The sequence below is a fragment of the Ascaphus truei genome, unplaced genomic scaffold (genome assembly GCF_040206685.1).
Source record: "Ascaphus truei isolate aAscTru1 unplaced genomic scaffold, aAscTru1.hap1 HAP1_SCAFFOLD_2747, whole genome shotgun sequence".
In the NCBI taxonomy this organism is placed as follows: Eukaryota; Metazoa; Chordata; class Amphibia; order Anura; family Ascaphidae; genus Ascaphus; species Ascaphus truei.
In genome coordinates, this window is record NW_027455693.1 from 14968 (window position 1) to 29965 (window position 14998).

Consider the following 14998-nt stretch of genomic DNA (forward strand, 5'->3'; position numbering starts at 1 on the left):
TGTGTATGTATTTATTTATATAGCACTATTAATGTATATAGCGTTTCACAGTAGTAATACATGTGAAAATCCTATAAATAACAAATACAAATATCAGGTCATGGGAATAAGTGATTTGGACATAAAAGTAACATTTCGGAAGTGTGGACAACTAATACATCTTGTAGATTGCCTTTACAGTGTGATGTCATTGATTCAGTAGATTGTGTGCAGACCAGGACTGCAGTACAGTGTCACTCACATGGATGACTTGCGTGGTAGAAGCTCAAGAACAAGGATGTCAAACTCCAGTCCTCGAGGGCAGCAAACAGGCCAGGTTTTCAGGATATCCCTACTGAAAACCTGGCCTGTTTGGGACCCTCGAGGACTGGAGTTTGACATGCATGCTCTAGACGGAGCACAGCTGTGGGTGGGAGGTGGATTTGCTTTGCATCAAATGGTTTGGAGCAAGGTTTATTGTATGTATTATCATAATAACAATGCAATGCTTAACTTTTATTTCAGGAGGGATGACTGCAGAACAGAAGTGAATATTGAAGCCATGTGTTCCTTTTCTTGCAAAAGAGAAAATTTGAAGGACAGTTGAAGAGAAGGAAAATTACTACACAGAGACAGATAAGCAATGTGTATATTTCTCATTTACCATTTAGTATTTGTCGTTTTATTGACTCCACACAATCCGGCTGCTACGGGTTTCACATTGAATATTTTCATCTCTACTCTACCCCTTCCTGTGATCTGAACCATGCAAGTTTTCGTTGATTCAATACATCATGAGTAGAGGGTGGCTACAGTATGAAGTAAAGACCCAAGGACCACATCTACTACCATTCATAACAAGAACATGTGCAGTAGCGCACAGCTGCAGTTCTATGTGATTGTTATGAAAGGTTGAGGTGGTTCAATTCTATGAATCTGGAGTGGGATGGATCCTGTTTGCATCATATGGTTTCATCTAGGCCAGTAGATTATATAACTCTCAGTACAGGTTACACATGGCATCAGTATTAGTGATTTAAAGAGGAGGAAAGCTTCAATGTGGAGAACAAAGCCAAGTAATGTTGAAGTTACTCCTTTTACCATTTACTTGGTCAGTCTGTACTGTCTACTCTCCACACAGCTGCTAAGGATCTTCCATTTTAAATACTTTCACCTCCTATTCTGCACTGCTTTGCTGCCCATTATTCAGAGATGCGTTCCAGTCATGTTTAGCACTCTGAATCTCTCTGCAGTCATTGGTTCAGCACATCATGGGTAGAGCATGGCTACAGATACAGCAAGCTATTATTATTTTACCGGCTGATCACCCATAATATTGCATTAAAACATAGAATATCACTTAATTTCCAAAAGATTCAGTGATGCTGATAATGCAGAATCTCACAACATTTCCCATCATAATGCCATAATGCACAAGTGGGAGAAATAATCCTTGCTATATCTGTACATTGTGTGACATATTACCTCAATGACCAATGAGAGCAAGTACATCTTCTGTATAGAGCGGCTGTGTTATGATGCAGTTATTGATCATCATTGACATAATCACAAGAATCTTATGCAAAGGGAAATTGTCCGCAGCGAAGTGAGATTTCAGCCCCCAAACGTCTGTAATATTAATGCAATGTCTTACTTTTGTTGCAGTGAACACTGAAGAGACGGATCTACTACAACACTGTACAGGATGAGCATACGCTACAAGCAGCAAAATGATCTTGCAGTTGACAGTATGTTGTTCTGGTAATGTGCACAATTATTATTTATGGGCTACACACCACAGTGCTGGACATATTCTGTTAACTTCAACTCTACTCCTAACATGGAGATGTCTTCCTGGTGTTACTGATTCAGTACATCATATGCACAGTGTGGTTATGATATGATGGATTGATTTAATGAACCCACCAACCAATGATGACATCTGCATCATCTTCTGTAAAGTGCAGCTACAGCATGATATTATCAGCATTTGGTGCGGTATAATCAGAGGTATCTATGTGCTTTTGTGCCTGTTTTAAGTCCTCCAGCTTAACGCCCCTACACCTCCCACTACACAGGCATACTTACTTATGCATACACTGACATCTGGCATACCTACACACACCCCAGGGCCACTTCCTTCCCCTGATGTCAGGGAGAGGATGGGCATGCAGAGTGCAGTAAGTCTCCACGTTACTCTGGCCAACAGTCTTGGCCTACCTCCAGCATCTGTCACCCACAACATCTGTTCCCTCCTTGTAAAGTGCTGAACTATCTCACCTGGGTCAGTGCTATAGCTGATCACAGTGCCCGATCAGGATGTCACTGTGATAGGCAGCAGTGCAGATTGACCGGTCAATCAATGCAGTGCCGCAACATATGCACTAAATGAGATTTCCGTGCCCCCAGTCAGGTTACTCCCTGGGCAGTGACCCTGCTCACACCCTCCCCTAGTTCCACCTCTGATCACAATTATCTCTCTTGGAGAGTGTAGCAAATTGGAGTTGGGGGAATCTCACCTCTGCCATGCATGGTCACAATCTGGGCACAGGACCCAAATAGTGGGCAATGTGGCACTTCTTACAGTAGAGAATAAGTAACTTTATTCTTTACTTGTGTATTAAGGACCTTATTTGCATTAAATTCAGTCCACATGGGACCAAGACTTTCTGGCTTACTGAACAAAGTGGAATTGTTTCGTAGAGGGTGGAGAATTGTATTTTATCTGAAATTACCCCCTCTGCACAAAATACAAACAATTATACCCATACAAGTACCTTGTGGAAGTTGTTGCCCTCTATCTTCCTGTGGTCTCTCCCTGTTTCTCACCGTGCCTCCTCCCATTTCCTTGCACCTGTGCGTCTCCGCATATATCCCTATACTCAGAGCCGGCTCCGGTCAGTGACATGGGATGCCCAAATATGAGCATACCCATATATGGGCATCCATGCCACTGACCGGAGCCCGCTCTGTTGCGGATATGGAGAGAGACTGGGAGATTTACATCCCCTTATAATTCATATGGTGCATAGTACCGGCACGTATTGTTTTACCGGTACTGTGTACCTTCCTACTTTCACACTGGTACAGTATATGCTGCAGTGGGACTGAGAGGGATATATTGGTAACACATAGTCATTGTTGGGGGAATTCAATCCATTTTGAAAATAGTAATGAAATGTTTTTTACTTTTCTTTTTTTTCAGTAATGAAGAATGAAACATTTCTGTTAAAATTGAATTGGAGGTGAACTGGATTCATCATCAACTCTGCACCAGTGTGAATTGATGTTCTTTAATGTTCTGATAAGGTACATGCAACATCTCTTCCTCAACCCCTGCACCACTCTCTGCCTCTTGCCTCTCTCTCTCCACCTCCCTGCTAAGCGTATTAACCCATCTAATGTAATCCACATTCCATGTCTCACTTTACTCTTCACTTCTCACGTGCCCTCTGGAATGACTGCTCTCTGACTAACAAGGTCTATTTGTACATGACCTCTTCTGCTCTCATCATCCACCACCTCTCATTCCCCTCACCCCTGTCCTACTCGATACCTCAGCTTAATTGAACTCTCTCCTCTGACATCTACCCTTATCTCTAACCTCTCCTCACTTTCTGCTTAAACTAACTATCTTGTTAACTTTTACAATGCTATCATCTCCTCCTCCTCCCTCCTCCTCCTCCCTCCTCCTCCTCCCTCCTCCATCATATATATGCCCCTTCTAGGCTCTGACACACTCATCCCTCTAAGGCCATGATTATCATGGGCACATGCTTGGTCATCCACAGTGTGTGCGAGCGATGCAGAGCCGCCTCGGACCTCAGTGCAGGGATTGCTGCATACCCCCAGCATCTGTCACCCACAAACAATACACACACTAATACTCCCCACAATACACACTATAATACCTCCTCAATACTAATCTCCCCAATAATATTATAGCTCCAAACACAATATACACAACACCCTTACACAAGATACACAATCTAGTACTCTCCTCTGCACCTCTACACACAATATAATACTCCCACACACACAATATACACACTACCCTCCTACCCCCATAAAATACAACCAATAATACACACACACTTTGTGGATGTTGGGACCAGCTCCCGGCATGCACCAGTGAAAGAGAGAGGCCCGCAGAAGCTCGGAAGAACTCCCTCCATCCGTGCCTTCCTCCGTTTCACATCTTCTCCCTGTCTCTCTCCCTCCCTTTCCTTGCATCTCCCTGCGTCTTTACGTATACCCAGTCAGTGACGGCTCTGGTCACGTGATGCCTTAATATGGGCTTATCCATATATGTTCATCCACGTCACTAATGTGATGCCTGCACTGTTGCGGAGCTGGTACTTACGACGGGCACTTATTGTTTTATCAGTACTGCGTACCTGACTCTACCGGCCTACTTTCAACACTAGTACAATATGTGCTTCACTACGAGTGAGTGGGGAATATTGGCATCACACAGTCACTGTTGAATATGCCATTCAATCCATTTTGAAAATAGTAATGCAATGTGGTTTGGTTTTGTTTGCTTTTTGCAGTAATGAAGAATGGAAAAGTTATATTAAAATTAAATTGGAGGGGGACTAGATTCAGCATTTCATCATGAACTCTGCACTTGTGAGAATTTAACTTCTTGAATACCCTGACAGGTACACGCAACATTAAGACTATAATCTGCTGTGCAAGCTTTCGTGCTATACCTCCCCCTCAGGTTTTGATTTATACATTTGCTCCCTCAATTCATGTCCTCTAATATTTGAAAGCTCTCTCCTAGCATTTTCTCTTTACCACAGAACGTCATCCCAATGTAACCTCTCTCTTGTTCTTTCTGCTTGCTGTTTCCTCACTCCTCTGTTAAACTTTTCTAATTTCTCTAACTTCCACACTCCTGCTTTTATCCACATGTTCTCCTCTTTCCTTCCCCTACCTTTGCATGTGTCTACACACTGCACCATTTGTACAGACCTCTATTGCAGCTATTTCTGCACTGCTCAATGAAAAGCACTCTTTAATATCCTATTCTCTGGGCCCCCTCTCTCTGCGCCCCCTCTTTTGGCGCCTCCTCTCTCTGCGCCCCCTCTCTCTGCGCCTATCTGTCTCATTCTCTCTACGTCCCTCTCTCTCTACATAGAGCTATCTCTGTCTCTCTCTACACCTATCTCTGTGTCTCCTTCTATGTTTGCTGATGTGTGGGATATCTCTTATAATCTTGAACCTGCTCATATACACATCGGGCCTCCCTGCTAAGAGTGTTAACCTATCTAATGTAATCCACATTCCTTTCCTTACTTTTCTCTTCCCTTCTCCTATGCCATCTGGAATGTCCGTTCTCTGACTAACAAGGCTCTAGTTGTACATGACCTCTTCTGCTCTCATCATTCACAATCAGTCATTCCCCTCACCCCATCTTACCTGTCCCACTGATTTGCCTCTGCTTAATTAAACTCTCCTCTGACATCTACTCTAACCTCTCTGCTCTCTCTCTCTTTCCGCTTAAACTAACAATCTTATTAACTCTTACAATGCTATCCTCCTATCTATATGCCCCCTCTAGGCTCTGACACACTTGTCCCTCTAGCCCACACCCTTGGCTAAATTCCCAAACATGTTCATCACACTTCCACTCGCTGTTCTTAATGCCTATGAAGGAAATCACACAATTGATATTTGATTTTTCTACAGTAAAAATGTCTCCAGTCCTGTATAAAGCTGCTCTCTGGGGCCAAACCACACTACTTTTTTTTCACATTCATCAACACTCAAATTTAATTTACGCTGTCTTTTTTTCCCTGTATTTGACTCCCTCCACTAACCTTCTCCTCACACTTGCCATCCTTCCTTCACTTCTCCTCAAGCATTTGACTACTTCAGAGGCAAGGTGGATGCCACCCACAAGGAGATTCCTTCTGTCCCTTCCCCCTTCTCTCCTTCTACCTAATTCTCCTTCTGCATTTGACTCCTTTTCTTCTCTTACAGAGCTGGAAGCTAATCATCTTCTCTTCTCCCTCTACCACATGCCCTCTAGATCGTATCCCCTCACACCTTACTGCATCTCTTAGTCCCCACTCTCACCCACATCTTCAATTCCTCCCTATTCTCTGGCTCTTTACCCTCTTACTTTAAGCCTGTAGTGGTCACCCTTTTCTCAGAAACAACCTACACCCTATGTGCCTTACTAACTACCGCCCTGTATCCCTCCTGCTGTTTGTCTCCTAATTGCTAGAATGTCAACATTCTTAAATCACATTCCCTCCTGGATCCTTTACAACCTGCCTTTCGTACAGCTCGTTCTACAGACTGTGCTTAAAGCAAATTCCCAAGGTCACTTTTCCCTACTAATCCTACTTGATCTATCTGCTGCGTTTGATGCTCTCAATCACTCTCCTCCTTCATATTCTAAACTCTCTCTTGGTATCCGTAACACAGTTCTATCCTGGTTTTCATCATAACTTTCCTGTCACACATTCTCCATCTCTGTTGCTAACATGTCTTCGTCTTCTATTGATCTGTCTGTGGGTATACATCAGGGCTCTGTTCTGAGATCTCTCTTTCTCTCTACATACTATCATTTGGTGACCTCATCAACTCTTTGTGACAATCCTATAAATAACAAATACAAATATCAGGTCATGGGAATAAGTGATTTGGACATAAAAGTAACATTTCGGAAGTGTGGACAACTAATACATCTTGTAGATTGCCTTTACAGTGTGATGTCATTGATTCAGTAGATTGTGTGCAGACCAGGACTGCAGTACAGTGTCACTCACATGGATGACTTGCGTGGTAGAAGCTCAAGAACAAGGATGTCAAACTCCAGTCCTCGAGGGCAGCAAACAGGCCAGGTTTTCAGGATATCCCTACTGAAAACCTGGCCTGTTTGGGACCCTCGAGGACTGGAGTTTGACATGCATGCTCTAGAAGGAGCACAGCTGTGGGTGGGAGGTGGATTTGCTTTGCATCAAATGGTTTGGAGCAAGGTTTATTGTATGTATTATCATAATAACAATGCAATGCTTAACTTTTATTTCAGGAGGGATGACTGCAGAACAGAAGTGAATATTGAAGCCATGTGTTCCTTTTCTTGCAAAAGAGAAAATTTGAAGGACAGTTGAAGAGAAGGAAAATTACTACACAGAGACAGATAAGCAATGTGTATATTTCTCATTTACCATTTAGTATTTGTCGTTTTATTGACTCCACACAATCCGGCTGCTACGGGTTTCACATTGAATATTTTCATCTCTACTCTACCCCTTCCTGTGATCTGAACCATGCAAGTTTTCGTTGATTCAATACATCATGAGTAGAGTGTGGCTACAGTATGAAGTAAAGACCCAAGGACCACATCTACTACCATTCATAACAAGAACATGTGCAGTAGCGCACAGCTGCAGTTCTATGTGATTGTTATGAAAGGTTGAGGTGGTTCAATTCTATGAATCTGGAGTGGGATGGATCCTGTTTGCATCATATGGTTTCATCTAGGCCAGTAGATTATATAACTCTCAGTACAGGTTACACATGGCATCAGTATTAGTGATTTAAAGAGGAGGAAAGCTTCAATGTGGAGAACAAAGCCAAGTAATGTTGAAGTTACTCCTTTTACCATTTACTTGGTCAGTCTGTACTGTCTACTCTCCACACAGCTGCTAAGGATCTTCCATTTTAAATACTTTCACCTCCTATTCTGCACTGCTTTGCTGCCCATTATTCAGAGATGCGTTCCAGTCATGTTTAGCACTCTGAATCTCTCTGCAGTCATTGGTTCAGCACATCATGGGTAGAGCATGGCTACAGATACAGCAAGCTATTATTATTTTACCGGCTGATCACCCATAATATTGCATTAAAACATAGAATATCACTTAATTTCCAAAAGATTCAGTGATGCTGATAATGCAGAATCTCACAACATTTCCCATCATAATGCCATAATGCACAAGTGGGAGAAATAATCCTTGCTATATCTGTACATTGTGTGACGTATTACCTCAATGACCAATGAGAGCAAGTACATCTTCTGTATAGAGCGGCTGTGTTATGATGCAGTTATTGATCATCATTGACATAATCACAAGAATCTTATGCAAAGGGAAATTGTCCGCAGCGAAGTGAGATTTCAGCCCCCAAACGTCTGTAATATTAATGCAATGTCTTACTTTTGTTGCAGTGAACACTGAAGAGACGGATCTACTACAACACTGTACAGGATGAGCATACGCTACAAGCAGCAAAATGATCTTGCAGTTGACAGTATGTTGTTCTGGTAATGTGCACAATTATTATTTATGGGCTACACACCACAGTGCTGGACATATTCTGTTAACTTCAACTCTACTCCTAACATGGAGATGTCTTCCTGGTGTTACTGATTCAGTACATCATATGCACAGTGTGGTTATGATATGATGGATTGATTTAATGAACCCACCAACCAATGATGACATCTGCATCATCTTCTGTAAAGTGCAGCTACAGCATGATATTATCAGCATTTGGTGCGGTATAATCAGAGGTATCTATGTGCTTTTGTGCCTGTTTTAAGTCCTCCAGCTTAACGCCCCTACACCTCCCACTACACAGGCATACTTACTTATGCATACACTGACATCTGGCATACCTACACACACCCCAGGGCCACTTCCTTCCCCTGATGTCAGGGAGAGGATGGGCATGCAGAGTGCAGTAAGTCTCCACGTTACTCTGGCCAACAGTCTTGGCCTACCTCCAGCATCTGTCACCCACAACATCTGTTCCCTCCTTGTAAAGTGCTGAACTATCTCACCTGGGTCAGTGCTATAGCTGATCACAGTGCCCGATCAGGATGTCACTGTGACAGGCAGCAGTGCAGATTGACCGGTCAATCAATGCAGTGCCGCAACATATGCACTAAATGAGATTTCCGTGCCCCCAGTCAGGTTACTCCCTGGGCAGTGACCCTGCTCACACCCTCCCCTAGTTCCACCTCTGATCACAATTATCTCTCTTGGAGAGTGTAGCAAATTGGAGTTGGGGGAATCTCACCTCTGCCATGCATGGTCACAATCTGGGCACAGGACCCAAATAGTGGGCAATGTGGCACTTCTTACAGTAGAGAATAAGTAACTTTATTCTTTACTTGTGTATTAAGGACCTTATTTGCATTAAATTCAGTCCACATGGGACCAAGACTTTCTGGCTTACTGAACAAAGTGGAATTGTTTCGTAGAGGGTGGAGAATTGTATTTTATCTGAAATTACCCCCTCTGCACAAAATACAAACAATTATACCCATACAAGTACCTTGTGGAAGTTGTTGCCCTCTATCTTCCTGTGGTCTCTCCCTGTTTCTCACCGTGCCTCCTCCCATTTCCTTGCACCTCTGCGTCTCCGCATATATCCCTATACTCAGAGCCGGCTCCGGTCAGTGACATGGGATGCCCAAATATGAGCATACCCATATATGGGCATCCATGCCACTGACCGGAGCCCGCTCTGTTGCGGATATGGAGAGAGACTGGGAGATTTACATCCCCTTATAATTCATATGGTGCATAGTACCGGCACGTATTGTTTTACCGGTACTGTGTACCTTCCTACTTTCACACTGGTACAGTATATGCTGCAGTGGGACTGAGAGGGATATATTGGTAACACATAGTCATTGTTGGGGGAATTCAATCCATTTTGAAAATAGTAATGAAATGTTTTTTACTTTTCTTTTTTTTCAGTAATGAAGAATGAAACATTTCTGTTAAAATTGAATTGGAGGTGAACTGGATTCATCATCAACTCTGCACCAGTGTGAATTGATGTTCTTTAATGTTCTGATAAGGTACATGCAACATCTCTTCCTCAACCCCTGCACCACTCTCTGCCTCTTGCCTCTCTCTCTCCACCTCCCTGCTAAGCGTATTAACCCATCTAATGTAATCCACATTCCATGTCTCACTTTACTCTTCACTTCTCACGTGCCCTCTGGAATGACTGCTCTCTGACTAACAAGGTCTATTTGTACATGACCTCTTCTGCTCTCATCATCCACCACCTCTCATTCCCCTCACCCCTGTCCTACTCGATACCTCAGCTTAATTGAACTCTCTCCTCTGACATCTACCCTTATCTCTAACCTCTCCTCACTTTCTGCTTAAACTAACTATCTTGTTAACTTTTACAATGCTATCATCTCCTCCTCCTCCCTCCTCCTCCTCCCTCCTCCATCATATATATGCCCCTTCTAGGCTCTGACACACTCATCCCTCTAAGGCCATGATTATCATGGGCACATGCTTGGTCATCCACAGTGCGTGCGAGCGATGCAGAGCCGCCTCGGACCTCAGTGCAGGGATTGCTGCATACCCCCAGCATCTGTCACCCACAAACAATACACACACTAATACTCCCCACAATACACACTATAATACCTCCTCAATACTAATCTCCCCAATAATATTATAGCTCCAAACACAATATACACAACACCCTTACACAAGATACACAATCTAGTACTCTCCTCTGCACCTCTACACACAATATAATACTCCCACACACACAATATACACACTACCCTCCTACCCCCATAAAATACAACCAATAATACACACACACTTTGTGGATGTTGGGACCAGCTCCCGGCATGCACCAGTGAAAGAGAGAGGCCCGCAGAAGCTCGGAAGAACTCCCTCCATCCGTGCCTTCCTCCGTTTCACATCTTCTCCCTGTCTCTCTCCCTCCCTTTCCTTGCATCTCCCTGCGTCTTTACGTATACCCAGTCAGTGACGGCTCTGGTCACGTGATGCCTTAATATGGGCTTATCCATATATGTTCATCCACGTCACTAATGTGATGCCCGCACTGTTGCGGAGCTGGTACTTACGACGGGCACTTATTGTTTTATCAGTACTGCGTACCTGACTCTACCGGCCTACTTTCAACACTAGTACAATATGTGCTTCACTACGAGTGAGTGGGGAATATTGGCATCACACAGTCACTGTTGAATATGCCATTCAATCCATTTTGAAAATAGTAATGCAATGTGGTTTTGTTTTGTTTGCTTTTTGCAGTAATGAAGAATGGAAAAGTTATATTAAAATTAAATTGGAGGGGGACTAGATTCAGCATTTCATCATGAACTCTGCACTTGTGAGAATTTAACTTCTTGAATACCCTGACAGGTACACGCAACATTAAGACTATAATCTGCTGTGCAAGCTTTCGTGCTATACCTCCCCCTCAGGTTTTGATTTATACATTTGCTCCCTCAATTCATGTCCTCTAATATTTGAAAGCTCTCTCCTAGCATTTTCTCTTTACCACAGAACGTCATCCCAATGTAACCTCTCTCTTGTTCTTTCTGCTTGCTGTTTCCTCACTCCTCTGTTAAACTTTTCTAATTTCTCTAACTTCCACACTCCTGCTTTTATCCACATGTTCTCCTCTTTCCTTCCCCTACCTTTGCATGTGTCTACACACTGCACCATTTGTACAGACCTCTATTGCAGCTATTTCTGCACTGCTCAATGAAAAGCACTCTTTAATATCCTATTCTCTGGGCCCCCTCTCTCTGCGCCCCCTCTTTTGGCGCCTCCTCTCTCTGCGCCCCCTCTCTCTGCGCCTATCTGTCTCATTCTCTCTACGTCCCTCTCTCTCTACATAGAGCTATCTCTGTCTCTCTCTACACCTATCTCTGTGTCTCCTTCTATGTTTGCTGATGTGTGGGATATCTCTTATAATCTTGAACCTGCTCATATACACATCGGGCCTCCCTGCTAAGAGTGTTAACCTATCTAATGTAATCCACATTCCTTTCCTTACTTTTCCTCTTCCCTTCTCCTATGCCATCTGGAATGTCCGTTCTCTGACTAACAAGGCTCTAGTTGTACATGACCTCTTCTGCTCTCATCATTCACAATCAGTCATTCCCCTCACCCCATCTTACCTGTCCCACTGATTTGCCTCTGCTTAATTAAACTCTCCTCTGACATCTACTCTAACCTCTCTGCTCTCTCTCTCTTTCCGCTTAAACTAACAATCTTATTAACTCTTACAATGCTATCCTCCTATCTATATGCCCCCTCTAGGCTCTGACACACTTGTCCCTCTAGCCCACACCCTTGGCTAAATTCCCAAACATGTTCATCACACTTCCACTCGCTGTTCTTAATGCCTATGAAGGAAATCACCACAATTGATATTTGATTTTTCTACAGTAAAAATGTCTCCAGTCCTGTATAAAGCTGCTCTCTGGGGCCAAACCACACTACTTTTTTTTCACATTCATCAACACTCAAATTTAATTTACGCTGTCTTTTTTTTCCCTGTATTTGACTCCCTCCACTAACCTTCTCCTCACACTTGCCATCCTTCCTTCACTTCTCCTCAAGCATTTGACTACTTCAGAGGCAAGGTGGATGCCACCCACAAGGAGATTCCTTCTGTCCCTTCCCCTTCTCTCCTTCTACCTAATTCTCCTTCTGCATTTGACTCCTTTTCTTCTCTTACAGAGCTGGAAGCTAATCATCTTCTCTTCTCCCTCTACCACATGCCCTCTAGATCGTATCCCCTCACACCTTACTGCATCGATTAGTCCCCACTCTCACCCACATCTTCAATTCCTCCCTATTCTCTGGCTCTTTACCCTCTTACTTTAAGCCTGTAGTGGTCACCCTTTTCTCAGAACAACCTACACCCTATGTGCCTTACTAACTACCTCCGCCCTGTATCCCTCCTGCTGTTTGTCTCCTAATTGCTAGAATGTCAACATTCTTAAATCTACATTCCCTCCTGGATCCTTTACAACCTGCCTTTCGTACAGCTCGTTCTACAGACTGTGCTTAAAGCAAATTCCCAAGGTCACTTTTTCCTACTAATCCTACTTGATCTATCTGCTGCGTTTGATGCTCTCAATCACTCTCCTCCTTCATATTCTAAACTCTCTCTTGGTATCCGTAACACAGTTCTATCCTGGTTTTCATCATAACTTTCCTGTCACACATTCTCCATCTCTGTTGCTAACATGTCTTCGTCTTCTATTGATCTGTCTGTGGGTATACATCAGGGCTCTGTTCTGAGATCTCTCTTTCTCTCTACATACTATCATTTGGTGACCTCATCAACTCTTTGTGACAATCCTATAAATAACAAATACAAATATCAGGTCATGGGAATAAGTGATTTGGACATAAAAGTAACATTTCGGAAGTGTGGACAACTAATACATCTTGTAGATTGCCTTTACAGTGTGATGTCATTGATTCAGTAGATTGTGTGCAGACCAGGACTGCAGTACAGTGTCACTCACATGGATGACTTGCGTGGTAGAAGCTCAAGAACAAGGATGTCAAACTCCAGTCCTCGAGGGCAGCAAACAGGCCAGGTTTTTCAGGATATCCCTACTGAAAACCTGGCCTGTTTGGGGACCCTCGAGGACTGGAGTTTGACATGCATGCTCTAGAAGGAGCACAGCTGTGGGTGGGAGGTGGATTTGCTTTGCATCAAATGGTTTGGAGCAAGGTTTATTGTATGTATTATCATAATAACAATGCAATGCTTAACTTTTATTTCAGGAGGGATGACTGCAGAACAGAAGTGAATATTGAAGCCATGTGTTCCTTTTCTTGCAAAAGAGAAAATTTGAAGGACAGTTGAAGAGAAGGAAAATTACTACACAGAGACAGATAAGCAATGTGTATATTTCTCATTTACCATTTAGTATTTGTCGTTTTATTGACTCCACACAATCCGGCTGCTACGGGTTTCACATTGAATATTTTCATCTCTACTCTACCCCTTCCTGTGATCTGAACCATGCAAGTTTTCGTTGATTCAATACATCATGAGTAGAGTGTGGCTACAGTATGAAGTAAAGACCCAAGGACCACATCTACTACCATTCATAACAAGAACATGTGCAGTAGCGCACAGCTGCAGTTCTATGTGATTGTTATGAAAGGTTGAGGTGGTTCAATTTCTATGAATCTGGAGTGGATGGATCCTGTTTGCATCATATGGTTTCATCTAGGCCAGTAGATTATATAACTCTCAGTACAGGTTACACATGCATCAGTATTAGTGATTTAAAGAGGAGGAAAGCTTCAATGTGGAGAACAAAGCCAAGTAATGTTGAAGTGTACTCCTTTTACCATTTACTTGGTCAGTCCTGTACTGTCTACTCTCCACACAGCTGCTAAGGATCTTCCCATTTTAAATACTTTCACCTCCTATTCTGCACTGCTTTGCTGCCCATTATTCAGAGATGCGTTCCAGTCATGTTTAGCACTCTGAATCTCTCTGCAGTCATTGGTTCAGCACATCATGGGTAGAGCATGGCTACAGATACAGCAAGCTATTATTATTTTACCGGCTGATCACCCATAATATTGCATTAAAACATAGAATATCACTTAATTTCCAAAAGATTCAGTGATGCTGATAATGGCAGAATCTCACAACATTTTCCCATCATAATGCCATAATGCACAAGTGGGAGAAATAATCCTTGCTATATCTGTACATTGTGTGACGTATTACCTCAATGACCAATGAGAGCAAGTACATCTTCTGTATAGAGCGGCTGTGTTATGATGCAGTTATTGATCATCATTGACATAATCACAAGAATCTTATGCAAAGGGAAATTGTCCGCAGCGAAGTGAGATTTCAGCCCCCAAACGTCTGTAATATTAATGCAATGTCTTACTTTTGTTGCAGTGAACACTGAAGAGACGGATCTACTACAACACTGTACAGGATGAGCATACGCTACAAGCAGCAAAATGATCTTGCAGTTGACAGTATGTTGTTCTGGTAATGTGCACAATTATTATTTTATGGGCTACACACCACAGTGCTGGACATATTCTGTTAACTTCAACTCTACTCCTAACATGGAGATGTCTTCCTGGTGTTACTGATTCAGTACATCATATGCACAGTGTGGTTATGATATGATGGATTGATTTAATGAACCCACCAACCAATGATGACATCTGCATCATCTTCTGTAAAGTGCAGCTACAGC

General features: G+C 42.9%; 1 long non-coding RNA gene across 1 annotated transcript; it reads left to right on the forward strand.

Moving 5' to 3' along the window:
- Nucleotides 1-1650: 1650 nt before the first annotated feature.
- LOC142481506 (uncharacterized) lies at nt 1651-14778 on the forward strand. The gene is made up of 9 exons (XR_012795803.1): nt 1651-1740; nt 3185-3288; nt 4533-4643; nt 7028-7147; nt 8168-8263; nt 9708-9811; nt 11043-11153; nt 13545-13664; nt 14689-14778. It is a non-coding gene; the product is annotated as an uncharacterized LOC142481506 (long non-coding RNA).
- The last annotated feature ends 220 nt before the right edge of the window (nt 14779-14998 follow it).